The following is a 6,710-nucleotide window of genomic DNA, read 5'->3' on the forward strand; positions in this document are numbered from 1 at the left end:
TCCGTCCCTAAATCTTGTAGCAGCGACAGATGGACTCTCAGAGAGTGTGACGACCAGCTGAGTATCAACAGCATATGATACCAGCGTCAAGCCCCACTCTCTGGTGATCGCAGCAAGCGGCTGCACATAAAGATTAAAAAGGGACGGGCTAAGCGCTGAGCCCTGGGGGACACCCTGACCGATATGGTGAGACTTGGACAGGAAAGGAGGGGCAGTAACCCGAAAAGATCTGTCCTGAAGGAATGACCGGAACCATTCCAGGGCACGATCCCAAATACCAAATTCCTCCAGGCGGCAGAGCAGGATCCCGTGCGAGACCGTGTCAAAGGCAGCGCTGAGATCAAGCAGGATCAGCGCTGCACTCTGACCGGCGTCGAGGATCTCTCGGAGGTATTCGGTAGTAGCCAACAATGCAGATTCTGTGCTGTGGCCCGGTCTGAACCCATTTTGGGATGGGTCCAGGATGTCATTTTGGTGCACAAATTGTTCAAGCACAGAGTTGGCATGGGCTTCAGTGAGTTTAGCCACCCAGGGGAGAAGGGATATTGATTTCAAAAAGAGAGGTTACCCCACTGTCACCAGGGACCAGGGCACAAACGACAACAAGTCAAAAAGAAATCCCTGGGGTGTGTTAGTTAGCCCGTGATATCTATACCCGTACAGTTACACCATAGCACTTGAATTACAGGTTACTATGGATCACTGTCAAAAGGAAAAAGATTTGTATAATGATTCCCACAAAGAAAAATATTTGTTAACAATCTATTTTTTATTAAAATAAAGCATTGGTTTACAATAAAAATACATACATTTAAAATTTCAAAGGAACTTTCCCTGAAAAGTAAAAGTTAATCAACACAATATCAATGAACAATATGAGACTTTAAAAAAATTTACATTACATTGCACATCATAGACACAAGGATTTCGTTATTAAAAACAATACATGGAATAAAGAAACAAGAAAAAAGACCCCTTTAAAACGGTGGTACTTAGATGTTTTTACCACTATTGATTCCTAGATCCACTAGCTAAAGGTAACATATATACTGTAACACACATGTGACAATAATGCATGTGCATCCGGTGTGTTTAAGCTAGGAGTGGATTCTCTCGTGAAAAAATGCGTCGACGCGTTTCGGTGCTTTGCACTTGATAATGTCGCACCTTCCTCAGGACTTCTTAGTAGGGGTTTTCCGTACAAGAAAGAATTCACTTTCCCTGGATAAGGGGCAAAATAATATCATATCAGGATCTGTTTACTATGGACACTTGTTCATATTCTCTATATTTTTTATCTCCTATGTCTCAGTGATACTCAGGACGTATTTATATTCACAGTTTGCATTAGCCAAATATATGACCATCTCCTAGTTATACTTTCGGAATTGGTGCCCTATACAATTACCCCAGACAAGGGAACTCTTTAATTGGTTGATGCAACAGTGATGTACAAATAATGTTTTAGTCAATCATTCTTTTCCCATTTGGAAATGACACAAGTCACTTCATATCCTCCAAACATCGTTCAATGTGGAAATCATTGCTAAAAGAGGACCATGGCATAAGAGGAGGGGAGTAAAGAATATACGTATACTAGATGAAACCCACACTCTCACCTAAACATAAGCGACACGATCCTTTAAGAGTTGGTACTGGAGGCCAATAGCATCGTTCCAGAATATTCACTCAGAGGTCACTGGTTGTTTAGGCCTGAAGGTAGATATATATACAATGGGTATTTCTACAAGGGCATAATGATTGTTCTGCATTATAGGAGAAGGGATATTGGCCTGAAATTCTCCGGTTTGGATGGATCCAGCGTCGGCTTTTTTATAATCGGGGAGACCAAAGCCTGTTTCCAAGCATCAGGAACTGTTGCAGTGGAAAGGGACAGGTTAAGAAGAGATCTAAGGGGTAACAGAAAAAAAGTGAACAAAGAGCAGCAACCACCAACCTCCTAAGGAATGATTAGAATTGGCTGCTCACAGTCCTGTCCCACAGACGTTTTGACTGAATTGACTCCAGGCCCCCACCCTGCTCCAAGCTGCTTTTGCTATCCCTGTGTTCTTGGAACATCAATGGGCTCCCGCAGAAACTACAGTCCCCCATGGGCTGAGCTGACTTGTCCGATAACGGGCTTTATTGAGCACTGGAAGCTGGCTCTTAGAGAGCACAAGTATGGTAGATCAAAAGGTGGCTTATCTATATACACCTCAGTTAAACTGCAAGGGAACACTGATCCAATAACGCTACAAGAGAGCTTGTTGTTAGGAATTAAGATTAGCAGTTGGAGATTACAGTGTCCCCTCTTGCTGATCAATGTCTTCATCAATCCGTGCGCAAATGGGAAGAAGAGGTCAAAACCCAAACCTTTAGGGGGTCATTAGGATGACGGGTGGACTTAGTCCGCCAGCCATCCTATCGGATAATGGGAGGTCCCGTGGGGGGTATTAGGATGCGCCCGCCACAGTGGCGGGTGCATCCTGCATTTTTAACATTGTGGCGTGCAGTGCTCTCAGCACCGCCCGCCACAATGCTAAAAATGCATGTATGCATTTGCATACACAAAGAGCCAGGCACCGCGCGTTGCCTGCCGCATTGCGTATGCAAATGCAGGGGGTACCACAGGTACCCCCCATGTGCACCGCCCACCTCACCTTCACCATGGGGGCCCGCAGGGGGCCCCCGAAGTGAAGACCGCCTGCCCTTCCGTGGCGGCATTGCCGCCACGGAAAGGCATCTGTTTTGGTCCATTGTAATATGGCTGGCGGTGTCTGATAGACACCGCCACCATATTAAACCTTTTCCGCCCCGGTCGCAAGGCGACCGGGTGGAAAAGCGGCGGATGGTCTTTCCGTCCGCAGCGGTCCCCCGCCATAGTAATATAGCAGGGGGGAAGTGGGTGGCGGGCGGCTAAGGATGTCTGGCGGATCGCCACCGCCATGCGATCCACCAGACATCCTAATGGGCCCCTTAATATTGATCATATGCAATTTAGGTAGGGACTATCCCAGGGAGACTGTGTGATAACCAGGGACTTTAATCATGATCATCATAAGGACTTTGATGGGTCTCTTCCAGGGAGATCTCACAACATCACCATCATCAAACAATCCAGGCCATGGGGTTGTTCATGAAGCTCGTTAGGTGAACTCTTGGTTCTGCAAATTAACAGTGTGGGCTGTAAAGTATTGAATGGTCAATTTCTGCAAGACATACCACCAAATTGGTCAAGAACCGCTGAAAATACTTGCTCCTATCAAGACTGTACAATTTGTAAAATGGAAATGATTTATTCCATAGAAAGCTATTGTATGGCTCCAAGTATAGACAGTGATCATCATCCCCAGATCATCACCATAAATTCCAACTTCTCTTATCATGCCTCGGATGGCATTACATGTAAAGGAATACACAGTGAGTATCTTAAGCACCTAAATTGGTGTGACACTGTCAGTGATACCATCATGACAGAATCTTCAAAGTTCCTACATGAAGCTGGGAATGTAATGGGCCTCCGATTATAGAATGGACGAGACTCATCACCCGACTGGTCATTAACTTTTCTTGACCAGGTTGACAGCTCAGCTCTTTCAAGACAACTGCCATCACAACAACAATTCAGGATCTAAAGACAGCCGTAACAGGGCCCTGAGGGGGGTTTGGAAAAATCCTGGAGCAAAAGAGTTGATTGATGTATTTAAGTTGGTGCAGAAAATCTATAGGCAGCCAATTTTTACAGGGAAGCAAAAATGTCTACAACACTTCTGGGCAACTCTCATGTGCAAGTAAGAATCCTAAATCCAGGATTCTTTGGGTCTTGGTGAATATGCGAATGAACGGAACCAGTTGGCTGGGCTGTGTGAATATCACCGAATTGGAATGGGCATCCTTCCTCACCAGGCATTTTTTGGCAAGGATGAAGACTTTTTGAGGGATAGGGGCATTCAAAGCCCAAATGTAATTTCCACTCAAGCCCCTCACCAAGACCAAGATTGCTTGCTTTTTCCAGCCATGGATCTGCCCCCTCTGATAAGTCGGCTCAACCACATAATATTGAAGACAGGAACAGATGGGCCCTAGGGTCCAATGGCCTCAGGCCCTTTTCAAACAGGAAATTCCCGTTTTCGGCAGGATGGCTCTCTACACTCTTTGATTACTGCCTGAGGAGTTCAACTAAACCTGAATTGTGGCATGGGGCTATAATCCACCACATTTGTAAAGGGGGCTCGAGATAAGATCAGAGTATCCACAGGTTAATTGTGCCTGCTTCTGGAGGATCTAGATCTGTGGGTAGAATCAAAGAGGCTCATTCCAAGGAATCAAACAGTTATTACAGCGAAATCAGATATTTATTTATTTATTTATTTATTTAAAGTTTTATATAGCGCAAACAAGATCTTTGCAGATATCAGAGCGCTTTACAGAAACAGTAGGTAGGATAAACACACTGTTGAAAACCGTATAGGGTAGTAAACGCACAGGAGTATGCACACTAAAACAATCAGGAAGCAATAATATTGAAGCCGTGCAATGACGATTCGAATAAGATTATAACACCCCAGAGGGTGAGTATACACACTGTTGAAAACAGAATAGTAGGCAGCAGTGAGTGGATTGCAAGTTAGTAAGGCACTCAGGTCATAGTGTACAGCCCTAGTAAACAATCTGGAAAACAAGATAATAAAGCATCCGTGCAGTGATTTGATGGACAAGACAACCTCTTCACATTCTTTGCTGTATTGCTATTTTGTTGACTTTAATGCAGGTTTTGACTAAGTACCAAGGGGGGGGGGGTTCTCTGGTCCAATTAAAAGAAGTGGGAAATCCCCTCGAAACTACTGGAGCCCATAATCCAGTTACATTCCAACACCTGGATTTGTATTAAACTTGGGGGTGATGCCCATTTATCCGGGAAAACTCCCACCTCAGGGGTGTAAAGCAGGGGTGTGTGTTAACTCCCTACGTTTTAACCTGTTTATTTCCGATTTGCCACAATCCCCTGATTCCATCAACAGTTACCCCTCACAGTTCCACATGAGTAGGGTTACAATGCTTGTTAAACCAACTACACACCTACGCAATTATTAATAACTTGGAGGTGAATTTGAAGAAAAGTAAGGTAATTACGTTCGGTAGGACAAAGTACCAGGGAGGTTGCTGGCTTTCCAATGGCAACAAGCCTGTGGAGGAACATTTATACAAGTATCTGGGGGTACATATTGATGCTAGTGGCTTTTTTATGAGGCAACGGAGGAAGATCAAACAGAGGCCCTGACTAAGCTTGGGCGGAGTTCGCCGGGTTACTATTTCCAGTGAAAAGGTGGTCTATGGAAAGTGCACAACAGGTTCTCTATCATCAGGTAACAGAGCATACAACGTGGAGCAAAAGTAGACGAGCTAAAAAAATTATCCTCCGAAAATTATTCTTGTAGGGTGGAAAGTAAATCTCTGAATGAATCTTAGCAATGGCAAAGTGTTTCTATCAATCTCTCTGCAAAAGTAGTGCTTATGGGGTTCTTTAGTCAACAGTGTCCATAGAAGTTGGAAGCCCCCCAACAGAAGTGGCACGTGAGGTTCCATCAAGATTCGATTATGGCAACTCACTTGTTGCACCCACAGTCTATCTGCCAGGGGTTTCATTGTGATCACGAATAATATGGGTGACCAAGTGCATCCCTGCTGGTGGGAGTTACTGCTCCATTGATCCTAAGGCAGACCATGTGCTGAGCGTTAAGACGGGCAATCAGCTATATAAACTTTTCTCCAATCCCAAGGCGCATCAATATCCAGGTCCTGGTGCCAGCTCCCGCTGTGACCGTCTCCTGTTCAGCTTTCCCACAGTCTGCTACCCTCTGCTGCCTGTCTACCTGCTGCCCTCTGTTTGTGCCTCCTCTGCTTCCTCTGTTTTGTCTTTCCTGCTCATTTTCTGCCCTCTGTTTTGCCTTTTCTGCTCGTTTTTCTTCCTTATGTTTTGCCTTTTTCTGCTCATTTCCTGGCCTTTGTTTAGCCTTTTCTGCTTGTTTTCTGCCCTCTGTTTTGCCCTCTTCTGCTCTGTTTTGCCCTCTACTGCTAGTTTTACTCCCTCTGTTTTGGATTTTTCCGATTGTTTTTCTGCCCTCTTTTTAGCCTTTACTGCTAATGTTTCTGCACTCTGTTTGCCCTCTTATGCTCAGTTTTGTTTTTTATGCTTGTTTATCTGCCCTCTGTATTGCCCTTTCTGCTTGCACTTTTTTCTGCCTTCTGTTTGCCTTTTTCTGCTTGTCTCTTCTCTCTTCCAGCCTATTCCTCAAGAGATGGCTTTTCAACTGAGACCTTGCACCCCAGAACCCAGATACCCCCAGGAGTAACAATGCCGCATTCTACAAATGCTGATTGATTGATTGAACACCTGGAAAAGGTAGGACCATCTGAATAAATCAAACGCGTGGTGTCTAAAATCATTGCAACAGCGCCCATGCCAGGGTCGATAGCTTGTAGGAGAGCAAAGAAAGTGCGCAGGTTGTGAGCTATTGAACGGCCAGGTACAACATCAGATTGGTCGGTACGTATGATGCTCGGCAAGAGAGGGAGGAGCCATGAAGCTATCAATTTGGCCAGAATTGTACTATCCGTGTTGATCATACAAAGAGGTCTGTAGGATTTACAGTGCTGGTGATCTTTTTCCTGTTTTAAAATGGTGACAATAGGGGTCTTCTTAAGGGAAG

This window comes from Lissotriton vulgaris, chromosome 5 (assembly GCF_964263255.1).
Source record: "Lissotriton vulgaris chromosome 5, aLisVul1.2, whole genome shotgun sequence".
In the NCBI taxonomy this organism is placed as follows: Eukaryota; Metazoa; Chordata; class Amphibia; order Caudata; family Salamandridae; genus Lissotriton; species Lissotriton vulgaris.